Source organism: Salmo salar, chromosome 19 (genome assembly GCF_965601325.2).
Source record: "Salmo salar chromosome 19, fSalSal1, whole genome shotgun sequence".
Taxonomy (NCBI): domain Eukaryota; kingdom Metazoa; phylum Chordata; class Actinopteri; order Salmoniformes; family Salmonidae; genus Salmo; species Salmo salar.
In genome coordinates, this window is record NC_138309.1 from 72,945,516 (window position 1) to 72,966,185 (window position 20,670).

Consider the following 20,670-nt stretch of genomic DNA (forward strand, 5'->3'; position numbering starts at 1 on the left):
GTCTCTCGGTCCCAGCTTTGATGCACCTGTACTGACCTTGCCTTCTGGATGATAGCGGGGTGAACAGGCAGTGGCTCGGGTGGTTGTTGTCCTTTATGATCTTTTTGGCCTTCCTGTGACATTGGGTGCTGTAGGTGTCGTGGAGGGCAGGTAGTTTTCCCCCGGGGATGCGTTGGGCAGACCGCACCACCCTCTGGAGAGCCCTGCGGTTGCGGGCAGAGATACAGCCAGACAGGATCAATTATGCATCTGTAAAAGTTTGTGAGGGTTTTAGGTGCCAAGCCAAATTTCTTCAGCCTCTTGAGGTTGAAGAGGCGCTATTGAGCCTTCTTCACCACACTGTCATGTGGGTGGACCATTTCAGTTTGTCAATGATGTGTACGCAGAGGAATTTGAAGCTTTCCACCTGCTCCTCTGCGGTCCTGTCGATGTGGATAGGGGCTTGCTCCCTCGACTGTTTCCTGAAGACCACGATCAGCTCCTTTTTTTGTTGACATTGAGTGAGAGGTTATTTTCCTGGCACCACACTCCCAGGGCCCTCACTTCCACTCTGTAGGCTGTCTCGTCATTGTCGGTAATCAGGTCTTCTACTATTGTGTCATCTGCAAACTTGATGATTGAGTTGGAGGCATGCGTGGCCACGCAGTCATGAGTGAACAGGGAGTACAGGAGGGGGCTGAGCACCTACCCTTGTGGGGCCCCTGTGTTGAGGATCAGCGAAGTGGAGGTGTTGTTTCCTACCTTCACCACCTGGGGCGGCCCATCAGGAAGTCCAGGACCCAGTTGCACAGGGCGGGGTTCAAACCCAGGGCCCCGAGCTTAATGATGAGCTTGGAGGGTACTATGGTGTTGAATGCTGAACTATAGTCAATGAACAGCATTCTTACATAGGTATTCCACTTTTCCAGATGAGATAGGGCAGTGTGCAGTGCAATGGCGATTGCATCGTCTGTGCATCTATTGGGGCGGTAACAACAACAACATTATACAAACATCAACTACGTCACACCTTCCCAGACCCAATAGCCCTCACCCTTATCTCCAGCGCTCGTATAATGATGTTAACTACTTTAAATGTCTTCTTCTCCAGAACCGCGGGACCTGTTTTTCTAGGACTCTAGCTGAAACAATATGACCGCTGTAAGCCAATGAGCTTGCATGAATGTTTTTTCCTGTCCAACAGCACCACCATGCAGCCAAACTGAACCATACTTTGCAGGTTAGCTTGACTCATATCTCATATGTATGCCAAATTCCATCACTAAGTCAAACAGATCAAGAGATATAAACATGTGCTGTTGCACAGTGGCGGTTCTAGACCATTTCAACTGGGGGGGCCAAGCTGGGTCCAGTTGTACTGTTAGAGAGGCCAGTTACATTAGACGTTATTGTTGTCATATTGTTTTCTTCACTGCATTGCAGGCATTAGCAGGCAAAAGACCATGTTCCGCGTTGCCACTGTCTAATAACGGATGTAAAAAAAGAACGATAGCAAAAATTAGTTATGTAAAAATTATTTCATACTCCACATTTAGGCCCCCCCAGAACTGCTAGTGCTGTTGCATATGTTGAGTCTTGACAGTGTTTGGAACACATGTACCAAGTTTTGTTACAATACGAATATCTGTGTCTAATTTATATGCATTTATGTGCTAGGCCACGCCCATCTGAATGTTTATTGGTCTGTAGATGACATGTTGTTTGAGATGCTAGCCTGGAAAATGTTGCGTTGTGAGAACTTGGTTCATAGATGCCATGTATCAAGTTTCGTGCAAATTGGTTATTCAGTGCCTGAGGAGTGGCGTTTTAAGTGTTTTTGATAAAATTCTAAATGGTGGAAAATACATCATGGCGGATTTTATGAGTTCTTGAGGCAAATTTGGTCTTTGTGAGGAATGGGTCGTCACTAGTTACCACAGCCAAAAAGTCCTAAACCCCTCCCATTTCAACAATTTATTTTCTTAAAATCTGATTTTAAACCTGACCTTAACCTTAACCACACTGCTAACTTTATGCCTAACCCTAACCTTAAATTAAGACCAAAAGGTAATTTTTGTTTTCATACATTTTTCAAATATGGCCAATTTTTACTTTGTGGCTGTATTAACTAGTGATAACCTGAGGAGGGTGACCTATATACTGAATTTCAGGACTCAGCTCAAACGGGGAGAGGGGAGTGAGCTTTCAAAGTTAGCATTTTCAAGCGGTTGTTATCACGGCACCATGTGGCTAATTGGCATGGCATTGCAGGAGAGGGTGTGGCTCTTGGCCCTTTACTGTCATGCAAGGTTGCAACCTCCTAGGCCTTACCATCTCATGGGAATGAGCATTTTTTCCCCACCTAATTGGCAGAATACGTATAATAATAATAATAATAAACCAGAACAAAAATACAATAGGGTTTCACCAGCTTTGCTGCTTGAACCTCTAATAATAATAATGAATAGGCAAATATGAATAATCACACTATACGTTTCACTGGTTGTCTCTCAGGTTGAAATCATCAAATCAAATGTTATTTGTCACATGCGCCAAATACAACAGGTAGACCTTACTGTGAAATGCTTACTTACAAACACTGAACCAACAATGCAGTTCAACAAATAGAGTTATGAAAATATTGACTAAATAAACTAAAAAGTAACACAATAAAATAACAATAACGAGGCTATATACAAGGGGTATCGGTACCAAGTCAATGTGCCGGGTACAGGTTAGTCGAGGTAATTTGTACATGGTAGGGGTAAAGTGACTATGCATAGATAATAAACAGAGAGTTGCAGCAGTGTAAAAACAAGGGGGGAGGGGTGTCAATGTTCAGCAGTCTTATGGCTTGGGGGTAGAAGCTGTTGAGGAGCATTTTGGATCTAGACTTGAAGCTCCAGTACCGTTTGCCGTGCAGTAGCAGAGAGAACAGTCTATGACTTGGGTGACAAATTAATGCCAAAACAGAGCATTTTGGTTTTTCAGCAAGTATTTATTTAAGTTTGTCTTCATCATTTAGGTTTTCAAATGTTTCATATTGTTTTACAATTTTGGGTAAGAATGTATTTCTTATGTCAAAATATAGTAGGAGGCCATTTTCTTCTTCTACTACATCTATGAGTTGGTAAACAAACTGAAACTGCCACGTTAAGCGTGTAGTTTGAACAGGTATAACCTAACGTAGCAGGCGTAAAAGAAACGCAGCGTTTCTTTCTTTTTTTCTTCAGAAAACGGTATGGGGAGGTTCTCTTTTGCACTGTTCAACCAATCCAGTACACGTGGAGGAGGAGTTAAGATGGAGTGTTGCCTTGTAAATATCCAAAAGTGGAAGTCACCTCACAGACTCTCTTTCCATTCCCCCTGAAAACCGGATGCATCTGGTTGTGTCCGTCCTGCTGAGGGTGGAAAAGGTATAAAGGCCAAGGTTGGCGATTTACTGCCACCTGCAGTCTGGAATGTTTGCTCTCAAGTAAAATTCATTGGCTGATCCCCCCCCTAATGACCTGGATGGAATTATGTGATCCTTCTTTAACCCATAAGAAGTCCCACCCAGTTGACTACTTCAAAATGGTAAAAGCCCTCAATGGCGCTGCCTATGCTAAAACAGACTTTTGGTTACAAGAGTCCTCTAGACATATTTAGGTAACTGACACAGAAATAGCCATATATGGCTATGCTTACACTACAGTCATGTGCATTGAGTAGGAAAAACTGACCTATAGGTTCCTCATAGCGGACATAGTGGAGTCAGATTGACTAACACACACAGGAAGGAACTGTCGTTTCTGTAGTGGTTGGAAATTAGATGACATCTAAAATTAAGTGAGATTGCTCAAAATTGTTTTGAGATTGTTAGATGCGCTAAAACTGTGTGTGTGTGTGTATGAAGGGGCTTTCCTCTGTAACTCTGTGTGTGTGCGTGGGCAGGCGTGCACGTACATGTGTGTATGTCGCAGTACGTGTATACACTGAGCGTACAGAACATTAGGAACACCTTTCTAATATTGAGTTGAGACCCCATTTTCCCTCTGAACAGCCTCAATTCGTCGGGGCGTGGACTCTACAAGGTGTTGAAAGAGTTCCACAGGGATGTTGGCCCATGTTGACTCCAATGCTTCCCATAGTTGTGTCAAGTTGGCTGGATGTCCTTTGGCTGATGGACCATTCTTGATACACACGGGAAACCCAGCAGCATTGCAATTTTTGACACACTCAAAGAGGCACCTACTACCATATCCCATTCAAAGACACTTAAATCTTTTGTCTTTCCCATTCACCCTTTGAATGGCACACAGGCACAATTCATGTCACAATTGTCTCACGGCCTAATGGTAATTCCTATGAATAACCCAGTGTTCAGTCTAATATGGACCTCTGTGGTTATTATTAATAGTTGGAGTGGGAGGGAGCGGGACTGGGAGGGGTGAGTAACTGATATTCCTGCTCTCTATACCTCCACCCCTCTCTCTGCCTAGCAACCAAATAAAAACTCCCTAAACAAATAGGATAGACAGATCCAATTATAAAATCAAATGTCATATTTTACTGATCAGAACCTTTCAGACAGAGACAAGCTTTATTTTACTGTTGTTCTCTATGTACCTGATATGTACTCAGCAATTACATGGTAATGGTATAGTGTCATTTCCTGATAGTTACCAATAATTAATATTTTACATTTGCCAACAGCCTATGTTACTTATAGGAGCCAAGGGTTTAAGTCAAGTAATTACTCTTTAGTTTATTTGGGAGCTATATGTAACATTTCTACCTTCAAATAGCTGAGCAGGAAGAATGCAGTGGATTTATCCCAGACAACTGGTTTAGTGGTTTTAACTGAGCGGGGCCATAGTTTGTGTTTGTGACCGACTGGGTGCCACAATACTGTGTTATATGCCAAAGCATTAGCAAAGAGAGCTAACACACATCTTCAGGTCTCAGGCAGGGGTACACATCACACAAGGGTCCTACACCAAACCACCTCTGATAGATATTATAGACTGAAATAGGACAGTGCATCTTTGAGCTGCATGGTTCCGAGATAGTAAACGTTTTCTTGTTTTTCAATCAACAAACAAAACACATTCCACATTCACAGATGTGGCAGACATAAATAATAGAATAAAATAAAATATAAAACAAAACAACAAACTTGCAGCAGCACTATCTGGGATCATGTTAGCTATTTCCAGCGTTAGCTGAGACAACGAGCAAATCATTCTTTTTTACAGCATCTGACACAACATGTATATTCACTAATTTCCCAAATCACCCCATTCATTCTGTCCAATTTGAAATATAGTTGAGTATTGGAGTCCAGAGTCTATCAAACCTGGGCTGTCTCTTGTGGAGGTCATAAGTGAGCTTTTCAAGAGTAAGAAAGAAAACAATCTGGTCAATCCACATTTTAAATGTAGGAGAAGAATTAGAATCCCACAGTAGAAAAATACATTTCTTAGCAAAGTATGTGATAGTCATAAACACATTTTCTCTGTCTGGATCAAGAACAAAGTCCTGCTGGGCATTAAGAAGATAGAGACACAGGGTCATATAAAACTGTACATCTAATATTTTCTGTGCAGCAGTATGTATAGATTGGCAAAATCTGATAATCTCTCTACAACTCCAAAATACATGCATACAGGTTCCACTTTCAGAGGTACTGAAGGCCGCCTGCAGAAACACCCATAATACTTGGATTGATCCTTATCAACTCCACCAAAGACTCCGCCCCCAACAAATAGAGCAAGGGAGACAGCAAGCATCCTTGTCTTGTGCCACGTCCCAAAGGGAATCTGTCAGAATTTAGACCGTTAGTAGTCACCATGGCATTTGAATGAGAATATGGGGACTTAATCCATTTAATAAAGTTTGGGCCCATATTGAACTTTTCTAAGACTGAGAACAAAAAGCTCCACTCCATCCTGCCGAACGCCTTCTTAGCATCCAGTAAAGCCAGCAGGACAGGGGTGTGGAACACCTCAGAACCCAGTGAAGCCAACAAAACAGGGGTGTGGAACACCTTCTCAGAACCCAGTGAAGCCAGCAGGAGTTGGGTGTGGAACACCTTCTCAGAACCCAGTGAAGCCAGCAAGAAAGGGGCGTGGAACACCTTCTCAGAACCCAGTGAAGCCAGCAAGACAGGGGTGTGGAACACCTTCTCAGAACCCAGTGAAGCCAGCAAGACAGGGGCGTGGAACACCTTCTCAGAACCCAGTGAAGCCAGTAAGACAGGGGCGTGGTATTTCTGGTATGTCTCCCGAGTATAGTCCAAGTTTAGTTTGGCTTTGGCTACTTTAAGTTGAATCCAGGAGGCGCTGTCTGGGGATTGTTTATGTACTTTTTCACAGCGTTCCAGCTCCCTCTCAAGATCTAACCTGTGTGCTTCCATTGCTTTTTTCTTAGAGGAAGCATATACAATTAGACGACCTCTTAGTGTGGCTTTGGCAGCGTCCCACATTGTGGCTGGAGAAACGGGAGAGTCTTTGTTGTCTTGTGTGTAGTTGCCTATCGATGTAGTAACCAATGTATGGAATGCTTTGTTTGATGACATTAAGGTGTTGAATTTCCAGCTCTTTGACCTCGGGATGTTTTTACAGAGGTCAAAGTGGAGGCAGGCAAAGGCGTGCTATGGGTCTGATTGTACAAGGGGCAGAATGTATTGAACACTTTGGGATAAAAATGTAATCTATACAAGAGTAGATGTTATGGACATTAGAGTAGTACGTATAGTCCATAGATGAGCTATAAGTCTCTCTCCAGATATCTATCAGTCTCATCTCTTTAGTAAGAGAGTTCAATATCTTTGCCGATCAAGGGTTTGTGGTGGGGACTTTTATTATTTTATTTAACCTCTATTTAACTAGGCAAGTCAGTTAAGAACAAAAAGAGAGACCTACGACATAAAGAGAGACCTACGACAACAACATAGCATGGCAGCAACACATGACAACACAGCATGGTAGCAGCACATCATGATGACAACATGGTACAGTGCCTTGCAAAAGTATTCATCCCCCTTGGTGTTTTTCCTATTTTGTTGCATTACAACCTGTAATTTAAATGGATTTTGATTTTGATTTCATGTAATGGACATACACAAAATAGTCCAAATTGGTGAAGTGAAATGAAAAAAATTACAGAGAAGAAAAGTGGTTCTTGCATATGTATTCAACCCCTTTGCTATGAAGCCCCTAAATAAGATCTGGTGCAACCAATTACCTTCAGAAGTCACATAATTAGTTAAATAAAGTCCACCTGTGTGCAATCTAAGTGTCACATGATCTGTCACATGATCTCAGTATATATACACCTGTTCTGAAAGGACCCAGAGTCTGCAACACCACTAAGCAAGGGGCACCACCAAGCAAGCGGCACCATGAAGACCAAGGAGCTCTCCAAACAGATCAGGGACAAAGCTGTGGAGAAGTACAGACCAGGGTTGGGTTATAAAAAAATATCCAAAACTTTGAACATCCCACGGGGCACCATTAAATCCATTATTAAAAAATGGAAAGAATATGGCACCACAACAAACCTGCCAAGAGAGGGCCGCCCACCAAAACTCACTGACCAGGCAAGGAGGTCATTAATCAGAGAGGCAACAAAGAGACCAAAGATAACTCTGAAGGAGCTGCAAAGCTTCACAATGGAGATTGGAGTATCTGTCCATAGGACCAATTTAAGCCGTACACTGCACAGAGCTGGGCTTTATGGAAGAGTGGCCAGAAAAAAAGACATTGCTTAAAGAAACAAATAAGCAAACACGCTTGGTGTTCGCCAAAAGGCATGTGGGAGACTCCCCAAACATATGGAAGAAAGTACTCTGGTTAGATGAGATTAAAATCTTGCTTTTTGGCCGTCAAGGAAAACGCTATGTGTGGCGCAAACCAAACACCTCTCATCACCCTGAGAATACCATCCCCACAGTGAAGCATGGTGGTGGCAGCATCATGCTGTGGGGATGTTTTTCATCGGCAGGGACTGGGAAACTGGTCATAATTGAAGGAATGATGGATGGCGCTAAATACAGAGATTTGATACTGGGCCGGCTGAAATGACCCTAAGCATACTGCTAAAGCAACACTCGAGTGGTTTAAGGGGAAACATTTAAATGTCTTGGAATGGCCTAGTCAAAGCCCAGACCTCAATCCAATTGCTGTACACCAGCGGAACCCATCCAACTTGAAGGAGCAGTTTTGCTTTGAAGAATGGGGGAAAATCCGATTGGCTAGATGTGCCAGGCTTATAGAGACATACCCCAAGAGACTTGCAGCTGTAATTGCTGCAAAAGGTGGCTCAACAAAGTATTGACTTTGCGGGGGGGGGGGGGGGTTTGGTGAATAGTTATGCACGCTCAAGTTTTTTTTGTCTTATTTCTTGTTTGTTTCACAATCAAAAATTATTTGCATCTTCAAAGTGGTAGGCATGTTGTGTAAATCAAACGGTACAACCCCCCCAAAAAATCTATTTTAATTCCAGGTTGTAAGACAACAAAATAGGAAAAATGCCAAGGGGGTGAATACTTTCGCAAGCCACTGTAGCAACACAACATGGCAGCAGCACAACATGGTAGCAGCATAAAAAAGGGTACAAACATTATTGGGCACAGACAACAGCACAAAGGGCAAGAAGGTAGAGACAACAATACATCACGCAAAGCAGCCACTGTCAGTAAGAGTGTCCATGATTGAGTCTTTGAATGAAGAGATTGAGATAAAACTGTCCAGTTTGAGTGTTTGTTGCAGCTTGTTCCAGTCGCTAGCTGCAGCGAACTGAAAAGACGAGCGACCCAGGGATGTGTGTGCTTTGGGGACCTTGAATAGAATGTGACTGGCAGAATGGGTGTTGTATGTGGGGGATGAAGGCTGCAGTAGATATCTCAGATAGGGAGAAGTGAGACCAAAAATAGTTTTATAAATAAGCATCAACCAGTGGGTCTTGCTACAGGTATACAGAGATGACCAGTTTACAGAAGAGTATAGAGTGCAGTGATGTGTCCTATAAGGAGCATTCGTGGCAAATCTGATGGCCGAATGGTAAAGAACATCTAGCCTCTCGAGAACACCCTTATCTGCCGATCTATAAATTACGTCTCCGTAATCTAGCATGGGTAGGATGGTCATCTGAATCAGGGTTAGTTTGGCAGCTGGGGTGAAAGGGGAGCGATTACAATAGAGGAAATCAAGTCTAGATTTAACTTTAGCCTGCAGCTTTGATATGTGAAACCTTGTTGGACAATAAGTAAGAGTATTCATCGGAATATAAATGGATGAGAGAGCTTCCTACAGCCTGATCTATGTTGTTGATGTAAATTGAGAAGAGCGTGGGGCCTAGGATCGAGCCTTGGGGTACACCCTTGGTGACAGGCAGTGGCTGAGACAGCAGATGTTCTGACTTTATACACTGCACTCTTTGAGAGAGGTAGTTAGCAAACCAGGCCAAAGATCCCTCAAAGACACCAATACTCCTTAGCCGACCCACAAGAATGGAATGGTCTACCATTGAGACTTGAGATGATTTGTCCAGAGTTAAGGGTACAATTAAAATCTCCAGCCAGCACTCCAAAGGAAACACAATGCTCATTGAACAGGGTTATCATTTTTGACATGAAAGCAGGAGTATCTGTGTTAGGGGCATTTATATTTAAGATAGTAATTGGTTGTCCATACAGTGACCCAGTTATCAGAATAAACTCCCCTCCGGATCAGATATGTTTTTGTCAATTATGAATGGAACATGCTTATGGATAAGTATGGCTGTGCCTCTACTGTTTGATCTGGAAGATGAAAAATACACCTATCACACCCAAGCTCTGTGGAGTATATCATCACAGAGGTGTGTCTCTTGTACTAGCGCAAAGTCTGCTTTTTCCTTTTTGAGAGCACATAGTATGTTTTTCCGTTTTATTGTATGAGCTAGCCCATGGCAGTTCCATGTGAGTAGATTTAAGGTACTAGTCAATGTCATCGAACAGTAATCGAACTCTAGTGCAAGTCATCTCTGGGTATAGGTGGATAATAGTTACAGCTGCGATCACATAAAATAAAATAAAAATCTCTGAAAACCCCAGCCGAGTTGCCAAACAACTCGACATATCCTGTTGGATCTGTTAACCCCACGCTCAGTCACAATTCTGTGTTCCGAAAAATGGGAACAGTTCGCAACGCACAACGTCTCCCAAGAGAGAAATAAAAAAATGCCTGATTCTCTCCGCCCCGCATTAAGTGACAACCTAGCCCCCATCCAGACCACAGTAAAAAAGAGAGGGAGAAATTAAGTAAATAAAATCAATAGCCCAGCCTACAAATACATCCCCCAAAGGACATAGGCCTAATCGTTTGGACTAAATAAAACCGAAATGAGGGAGCAAATTCCTAAGAGGGATCTATAGGATAAGTTTGTTATTATTAAAGCTCTTTTCTGCCGTAAGATACGGTTGCAGAAACATTATGTACAAAATAAGTTACAAATAATGCAAATAACCCCACATAAAGCACAATTGGTTGGGCGCCCGTAAAACTGCTGCCATTTCTTCCGGCGCCATTTTAAAGTACGGGCTCCTTGAAGGATCCTGAGCTCGTTTGGGTATTTGAATCCCCTGAAGATGCCTTGGTCAACGAAGTGTTACAGATGCTATTGTTTCCATGGCGTCTGCCAGTGAGTTTTCCATGGATAGGATTTGCTCCTCTGCCTCATCCAGGCGCCCGCGTTTATGGTTATCTTGTTGTTGATGTCAGGCATTTTCCAGGGCTGTCACCTTGCCCCCTATCGCACTGAGCTGAGAGTTAATGCCATCTAGTTTGATGTTGAGTTCTGTACGTTGGGATCTCAGCTCAGAAAGGATGTCTTCGACAGAGGACGAGGTTGGCAGTTGTTGGGCCTCGGGAAGGGACCGGTCCTCTTGCTCCTGAAGCTAGCTGTTTCTTTGAGGCTTTTTCTGTGACTATTGCTCGAGTCCGGGTAAAAATGTCACATTTAATGTCACTTTTTGTAGCATGGCTTTTTTGATTAAAGCTAATGGGGTTGAACTTGAAATGTGGAGGTAAGATTATGAATTGGAAATTACTTGTGCGGAACTCTGTTAAATGTGGCCATCTCGTTCAAGGGTCACATCATCCCCCAACAGTTACTTAATTGAAAAGATTACTACACTGCTTGCCTTTCTAGAAAAATCATTTTCATAGAACAGAGTCATAGTTCTCCTGAAGGTTATCCTTACCTCACCTCCCCAAGGTTATCCTTACCTCAGCTCCCCAACCTGTGCCATCAGATAAAACTGTGTGTGTGTGACTTGCTAGGAAAACTTACTTGATCACTTGACCAATAAAAATAATTGTCATTGAAGAACATACTTCTCCTGAAGAGTGTGGGCCCTACTTACCTCACCGCCTCAACATACAGACATTAAGCAATAATCATCATTAGAGATTATCCAGCTCTGCCATCCGATAACACTGTGCAACGCGAGTGCCTGTGTGCGTGTGTGTGTCATCGACTCAGAGTGACAGCGTGTTTCCAAATTTTTAAGAAACACAGTGAATTATGGCCTCATTAGTTCCTGTTTTCTAATGCCTTATAAGAGGACCCTAACTCCCTGTCTCTACATCAGAACAAAGAGACAGCAAGAGCAGGTTTTAGCAGCTAGTGTTAGCGACACAGCTACCATTTGAAGATGTGTGTGTTTTTCTCTGATAGCCGTGTGCTGTGTCTACTGGTGCTGACCATGGCCATCCTCTCCTTTACATTGGAAGGTAAGTGTGGGTGTGGTTGTATGTTTTTGGTTGTGTGTGTGTGTATTTATGGTATATAGCATCACTGTGTGTATTGCTGTGTTAGTGTGTAGTTGTGGTATATTGGAAGTGTATTGCTGTGCGTGTGAGTATGGTGTGTGTTGGATTCCAGATTTTGTGCGCATGTTACACTTATGTTACAGTGTGTGTTGCTAGTGTGTACTGCATGTTTAACGCTTGTTTGTGTGCTGATAGCGTCAAGTACTGCATGTTTAAAGTGTGTGTGTGATGCAGTGCGTTCCCAGGGAATGAGGCCTCTAAATTGCTGTTTGAAGACATCCAAAAAACATCCAGCAGAACCAATCACACAGTGTCTTATTCAGATACCTCGTGGGAAATGTAACCTCAGAGCATACATGTAAGAACACACACACACACACACACACACACACACACACACACACACACACACACACACACACACACACACACACACACACACACACACACACACACACACACACACACACACACACACACACATATTCGCACAGATGCAGAGGAGCAGGCAAATACTCACATTTGCCAAGTTAATTCGTTAGACCATGGGTAGGCAACTAGATTCAGCCGCAGGTCGATTTATATCTGAGGGTTGGTTAGGGGGGGGCGGAACGTAATTATATCATCTGTATACTGGAAATGTAAGAGATTGTATTCATACCTTTAATTACATCTCTCTCTCATCTTATCTCGTCCTCTCTCCCTCCCCTCTTTCTGTCCCTGTCTCTCTATTTGTCTGTCTCTGTGTCTGTCTCTCTCTCTTTTTCTCTCTGCGTCTCTCTCTCTTTCTCTCTTTCTCTCTCTCTCTCTTTCTCTCTCTCTCTGTGCATCTCTCTCTCTCTGTGTGACTCTCTCGCTCTCTTTGTCTCTCTGTCTCTCTCTCTCTCTCTCTCTCTCTCTCTCTCTCTCTCTCTCTCTCTCTCTCTCTCTCGCTGTGTGTCTCTCTCTCTCTCTCTGTGTCTCTCTCTCTCTCTCTGTGTCTCTCTGTCTCTGTGTGTGTGTTTGTATGTCTGTCTGTACTTCCACAGTTTCGCCAGTGGGGAGCAGTGGAAGTGCATCAACCCCAAAGCCAGATGGCTCCCTGCTGAGCTAGCATCACTGGAACAGGTCAGTCAACCCCTACACACTGCGCACTACACCATGAACCCAAAACCCTACAACCTTCAGAACAAACTAGCTCAATCCTAAATTCTCTCTCTCTCTCTCTCTCTCTCTCTCTCTCTCTCTCTCTCTCTCTCTCCACACACACAGAGAGGAATACAGTGTGACCCACTGATTAAATAACCATCAGACCATGATCCTAGATCATCATCATCGTCAGCAGCAGGTTCAGCAGGTTCATCTCTCTCAACCAGGAACTACAGAACTAAGATCTCTCTCAACCAGGAACTACAGAACTAAGATCTCTCTCAACCAGGAACTACAGAACTAAGATAATAAGAAGACAGTGAAAATGAAGATTATGATTTGTGTGATTTAAGTATTTCAAGCTCTCTTTATCAGATTATTTATGTATTTATTTATTTATTTCAACCTCATCCCGGCATTAATTTATTGTACTCAATTCATTAAGGTGTTTTAAAGGCATTTGTATTTATTTATTTCCTCTGTCCTTTTTTTATGCTGTGATAATAACATAACTTTGTTTGTATAAAGTCTTTCATTCTCAAAGTGCTTTACAATAATACAAAATAGAGAACGGGAGACCTATCGGAGTATCCCTATAGTAACTAGACCCTGTAATGGCTGCATAAAGGTTAAAGGTTGTGACACTCAATCGTATGGCTGGGCTGTGGTCATGGTGATGACACTGCTCATCTGTTCTACCAACAAAGCCATTCCCTCAGTCCTTGACCCTATCCTCTTCCACTAGCCGCTACTCCTTGTCCTTAACCCCTACTGCTAGCTACCCCCTAAACTCACAGATGCAGCTGTTTCAGTGAACCTGTATTTATTTGGCCAACAGATAAACAAATAAAATACTATTGACTGAAATGGTCATAATCATAATAGCATATTGTTCCCATGTCAGTCAGTCAGTCACATGACCCAGTCTTCCTCTGGCCCCTCTCCTCTTCTCTCGGGGTGACTGTGACATGGCTAACATGGAAGGTACTGGAATGAGTAATAAAAGCATGACAACCGGACGCTCACTGTGTGTGTGTGCGTGTGCGTGTGTGCGTGTGCGTGTGTGTTAGACGTGGATCCTTCCTCTTTCCCAGGGAGAGAGAGAGCCAGCAGGAAGGAAGCCAAGTTTATTCTCATCCTGACCACAAACTATTAATGACCAAGTCTGCAATGGTCACCATCAGATTTACAATAATTGCACATGGAATGATAAAAAACCCATATGTTGTAAAGTGATGTCTCCCCCCCCCCCCCCCCCCCCCCCCCCCACTGCCTGTCTGGTTAGTGGTTACCATTCAGTAAGCAGTCTGTAGAACATAGAGGTGTTAATTTCGCTTCTGCATGATAATGCATTACACGTACACACACACACACACACACACACACACACACACACACACACACACACACACACACACACACACTCTTTCACTCTTTCACTCTTTCACTCTTTCTTTCTTTCTTTCTCCTCTCTCTCTCCTCTCTCCTCTCTCTCAATTCAGTTCAATTCAAGGGACTTTATTGGCATGGGAAACATCTTTTTACATTTCCAAAGCAAGTGAAATGGATCAACAAAAGTGAAATAAACCATAAAAAGTGAACAGTTAATATGACAAAATAACAGAGACATTTCAAATGTCATATTATGTCTATATACAGCGTTGTAACAATGTGCAAATAGTTATAGTACAAAAGGGAAAATAAATAAACATAAATATTGTATTTATAATGGTGTTTGTTCTTCATTACTTGCCCTATTTGTGGTGCTGTGATTGCACACCGTGATATTTCACCCAATAGATATGGGAGTTTATCAAAATTAGATTTGTTTTCGAATTCTTTGTGGGTCAGTGTAATCTGAGGTCATACATTTGGCAGAACGTTAGGAAGTGCAGCTCAGTTTCCACCTAATTTTGTGGGCAGTGTGCACATTGCCTGTCTTCTCTTGAGAACCATGTCTGCCTTCGGCAACCTTTCTCAATAGCAAGGCTATGCTCACTGAGTCTGTACATGGTCAAAGCTTTCCTTCATTTTGGGTCAGTGACTGTGGTCAGGCATTCTGCCACCTGTGTAGTCTCTGTTTAGGGCCAAATAGCATTGTAGTTTGCTCTGTATTTTTGTTAATTCTTTCCAATGTGTCAAGTAATTCTCTTTTTGTTTTCTCATGATTTGGCTGGGTCTAATTGTGTTGCTGTCCTGGGGCTCTGTTTGTGAACAGAGCCCCAGGACCAGGATTTTGATAATTAGCGGGTATCGGCCTAATTCTGTTCTGCATGCATTATTTGGTGTTATGCGTTGCACACAGAGGATATTTCACAAAATGGTGATGGTCCCATTTACTGAATTCTAGGTTGGTGAGCAGACCACAGACCTCACAACGATGAAGGGCAATGGGTTCTATAACTGATTCAAGTATTTTTAGCCAGATCCTAATTGGTATGTCAGATTTTATGTTCCTTTTGATGGCATAGAAGGCCCTTCTTGCCTTGTCACTCAGGTCATTCTCAGCTTTGTGGAAGTTACCTCTCTCTCATTCTCTCTCTCTCCTTCACTCTCTCTCTCCTTCACTATCTGTCTCTGTCTCTGTCTCTGTCTGTCTCTGTCTCTATCTCTCTCTCTCTCTCTCTCTCCCCTTCACCTGCCTGTCTTTCTATCATGGTCCAAACATACCAAGACAGTTGTGAAGAGGGCACGACAAAACCTTGTTCCCCTCAGGAGACTGAAAAGATTTGCCATTTTATTTTTTTATTTTATTTCACCTTTATTTAACCAGGTAGGCCAGTTGAGAACAGGTTCTCATTTACAACTGCGACCTGGCCAAGATAAAGCAAAGCAGTGCGACAAAAACAACAACACAGAGTTACACATAAACAAACGTACAGTCAATAACACAATAGAAAAATGAATGTACAGTCGTGGCCAAAAGTTTTGAGAATGACAAATATTAATTTCCACAAAGTTTGCTGCTTCAGTGTCTTTAGATATTTTTGTCAGATGTTACTATGGAATACTGAGTGTCAAAGGCTTTTTTCTGCCCTGGCATGCTGTCAATTAACTTCTGGGCCACATCCTGACTGATGGCAGCCCATTCTTGCATAATCAATGCTTGGAGTTTGTCAGAATTTGTGGGTTTTTGTTTGTTCACCCGCCTCTTGAGGATTGACCACAAGTTCTCAATGGGATTAAGGTCTGCGGAGTTTCCTGGCCATGGACCCAAAATATCGATATTTTGTTCCCCGAGCCACTTAGTTATCACTTTTGCCTTATGGCAAGGTGCTCCATCATGCTGGAAAAGGCATTGATCATCACCAAACTGTTCCTGGATGGTTGGGAGAAGTTGCTCTCGGAGGATGTGTTGGTACCATTCTTTATTCATGGCTGTGTTCTTAGGCAAAATTGTGAGTGAGCCCACTCCCTTGGCTGAGAAGCAACCCCACACATGAATGGTCTCAGGATGCTTTACTGTTGGCATGACACAGGACTGATGGTAGCGCTCACCTTGTCTTCTCCGGACAAGCTTTTTTCCGGATGCCCCAAACAATCGGAAAGTGGATTCATCAGAGAAAATGACTTTACCCCAGTCCTCAGCAGTCCAATTCCCTGTACCTTTTGCAGAATATTAGTCTGTCCCTGATGTTTTTCCTGGAGAGAAGTGGCTTCTTTGCTGCCCTTCTTGACACCAGGCCATCCTCCAAAAGTCTTTGCCTCACTGTGCGTGCAGATGCAGTCACACCTACCTGCTGCCATTCCTGAGCAAGCTCTGTACTGGTGGTGCCTCGATCTCGCAGCTGAATCAACTTTAGGAGACGTTCCTGGAGCTTCCTGGACTTTCTTGGGCGCCCTGAAGCCTTCTGCAGAAATGCAGTGGAAATGTTTTTGGGGTATTCAGTTCATTTGCATGGCAAAGAGGGACTTTGCAATTAATTGCAATTCATCTGATCACTCTTCATAACATTCTGGAGTATATTGAAATTGCCATCATTCAAACTGAGGCAGCAGACTTTGTGAAAATTAATATTTGTGTCATTCTCAAAACTTTTGGCCACGACTGTACAGTGTGTTTAAATGTAGAAGAGTAGGGAGGTAAGGCAATAAATAGGCCCTAGAGGCGAAGTAATTCCAATTTAGCATTAACTCTGGAGTGATAGATGTTGATGTGCAAGTAGAGATACTGGGGTGCAAAAGAGCAAGAGGATAAATAACAATATGGGGATGAGGTAGTTGAGTGTGCTATTTACAGATTGGCTGTGTACAGGTACAATGATCGGTAAGCTGCTCTGACAGCTGATGCTTAAAGTTAGAGAGGGAGATATAAGACTCCAGCTTCAGAGATTTTTGCAATTCGTTCCAGTCATTGGCTGCAGAGAACTGGAAGGAAAGGCGGCCAAAGGAAGTGTTGGCTTTGGGGGTGACCAGTGAAATATACCTGCTGGAGCGGTGCTACGGGTGGGTGTTGCTATGGTGACCAGTGAGCTGAGATAAGGCGGGGCTTTACCTAGCAAAGACTTATAGATGACCTGGAGCCAGTGGGTTTGGCGACAAATATGTAGTGAGGGCCAGCCAACGAGAGCATACAGGTCGCATTGGTGGGTAGTATATGGGGCTTTGGTGACAAAACAGATGGCACTGTGATTGACTACATCCAGTTTGCTGAGTGGGCCCCAGATCCTCAAAAGGTTCTACAGCTGCACCATCAAGAGCATCCTGACCGGTTGCATCACCGCCTGGTATGGCAACTGCTCGGCATCTGACCGTAAGGCTCTACAGAGGGTAGTGCGAACCGCTCAGTATATCACTGGGGCCAAGCTTCCTCCCATCCAGGACCTATAATAATAGGCAGTGTCAGAGGAAAGCCCATAAAATTGTTAGAGACTCCAGTCACACAAGTTATAGACTGTTTTCTCTGCTACCGCATGCCAAGTGATACCGGAGCACCAAGTCTAGGACCAAAAGGCTCCTCAACAGCTTCTACCCCCAAGCCATTAGACTGCTGAACAATTCATAAAAATCGCCACCGGACAATTTACATTGACACCCCGCCCTGTACACTGCTGCTACTCGCTGTTTGTTTGTTACCTATGCATAGTCACTTCGCCCCCACCTACAGATTACCTCAACTAGCCTGTACCCCTGCACACTGACTCGTTACTGGTGCCCCCTGTATATAGCCTCATTATTGTTATTCTTATTGTATTACTTTTTATTCTTACTTTTTATTTTAGCTTACTTGGTAAATATTTTCTTCTTCTTGAACTGCACTGTTGGTTAAGGGCTTGTAAGTAAGCATTTCACGGTAAAGTCACGGTAAAGTCTACACTTGTTGTATTCGGCGCATGTGGCAAATAAAGTTTGATTTGATTTCTGGTTAACATTCGGTGGAACACAGAGGTGTTAATTTCTCATCTGCATGGTTAGGCAACACAAACACACACACACACACACACACACACACACACACACACACACACACACACACACACACACACACACACACACACACACACACACACACACACACACACACACACACACACACACACACACACACACACACACACACAGACACACACACACACACACACATCCTGTCAGCCAACTTAAACTCTGACTAATAACAGGATGTTGGTTAATCTATAGAGCAACTACACTGAACAAAAATGCAAACGCAACATTTTAATGAGTTACAGTTCATATAAGGAAATCAGTCAATTTAAATAAATTCAGTAGGCCTTAATCTATGGACTTCACATGACTGGGAATACAGATATGCATCTGTTGGTCATAGATAACTTTTAAAAAAGGTAGGGGTGTAGATGCAGTGCGACACATCTCCTTTGGATAGAGTTTATCGGGATGTTGATTGTGACCTGTGGAATGTTGTCCCACTCCTGTTCGATGGCTGTGCGAAGTTGCTGGATATTGGTGGGAAATGGAACACGCTGTCGTACATGTTGATCCAGAGCATCTCAAACATGCTTAATGGGTGACATTTCTGATGAGTATACAGGCCACTGAGACATTTTCAGCTTCCAAGAATCGTATACAGATCCCTGCAACATGGGGCTGTTCATTATCATGCTGAAACATGAGGTGATGGCGACGGATGAAGTTAATCTGGTCAAATGTGAGTTTGTTAAAGCAACGGTCACTTATCTCAGCAAAGTGGTCAGTCAGGGCGTAGTTTGCCCAGTGGTATGGTTGGTTGTTATTGAAGATTCTGTAAGAACTTCTCCTCTGTGGTAGCACCCTTGACCGACTTGCTTAAGGCTCAGGTGAAGTATATTTCGTCGGACAGATGTCAAGCTGCATTCGAGAATGTAAAGACACTAATGTGTTCTGCCCCAGTGCTTGTTGCCCCTCGTTTGAATCATCCATTAATACTCCATGTAAATGCTAGTAATGTAGGCGTTGGCGCTGTTCTGTTGCAGGCAGATATTCAGGGGGTGGACCGTCCAATTAGTTACTTCTCTAAGAAGTTTAACTCGAACCAGCTCAATTATTCTGTGGTAGAGAAGGAAGTGCTTGCGCTTATTTAGGCTCTCCAACATGTTGATGTGTATGTTGGTTCAGGTGGCACCTCTCTCATGGTGTACACAGATCATAATCCCCTGACGTTTCTGCGATCCTTGCAGAACCCTAATCAGAGGCTTGTGAGGTGGGTGCTGGTTTTGCAGCCGTACAATTTGGACTTTGGCCATATTAAGGTCAAAGAAAACATCCTTGACTTGTCCCGCGCCCCTATGCCGTAGTTTTTTGTTATTGTTTTAGATAACTTGCCTATCCTCTCCTGTTTCACTCTTGCTTCCCTGGTTCTGTCTCTCGTTCTCTCCCTTTTAAAGTGCTCCTTGGGATCTGAGGTTGCTGAGGTGGGAGAGGGATGGGCAGCCTGGAGGGCAGAGGTGGGTCAGGGGGTATAGGTGGGAGAGGGATGGGCAGCCTGGAGGGCAGAGGTGGGTCAGGGGGTATAGGTGGGAGAGGGATGGGCAGCCTGGAGGGCAGAGGTGGTTCGGGGGTATAGGTGGGAGAGGGAGGGGCAGCCTGGAGGGCAGAGGTGGGTCAGGGGGTATAGGTGGGAGAGGGAGAGGCAGCCTGGAGGGCAGAGGTGGGTCAGGGGGTATAGGTGGGAGAGGGATGGGCAGCCTGGAGGGCAGAGGTGGGTCAGGGGGTATAGGTGGGAGAGGGATGGGCAGCCTGGAGGGCAGAGGTGGGTCAGGGGGTATAGGTGGGAGAGGGATGGGCAGCCTGGAGGGCAGAGGTGGGTCAGGGGGTATAGGTGGGAGAGGGAGGGGCAGCCTGGAGGGCAGAGGTGGGTCAGGGGGTATAGGTGGGAGAGGGATGGGCAGCCTGGAGGGCAGAGGTGGGTCAGGGGGTATAGGTGGGAGAGGGAGGGGCAGCCTGGAGGGCAGAGGTGGGTCAGGGGGTATAGGTGGGAGAGGGATGGGCAGCCTGGAGGGCAGAGGTGGGTCAGGGGGTATAGGTGGGAGAGGGAGGGGCAGCCTGGAGGGCAGAGGTGGGTCAGGGGGTATAGGTGGGAGAGGGATGGGCAGCCTGGAGGGCAGAGGTGGGTCAGGGGGTATAGGTGGGAGAGGGAGGGGCAGCCTGGAGGGCAGAGGTGGGTCAGGGGGTATAGGTGGGAGAGGGATGGGCAGCCTGGAGGGCAGAGGTGGGTCAGGGGGTATAGGTGGGAGAGGGATGGGCAGCCTGGAGGGCAGAGGTGGGTCAGGGGGTATAGGTGGGAGAGGGAGGGGCAGCCTGGAGGGCAGAG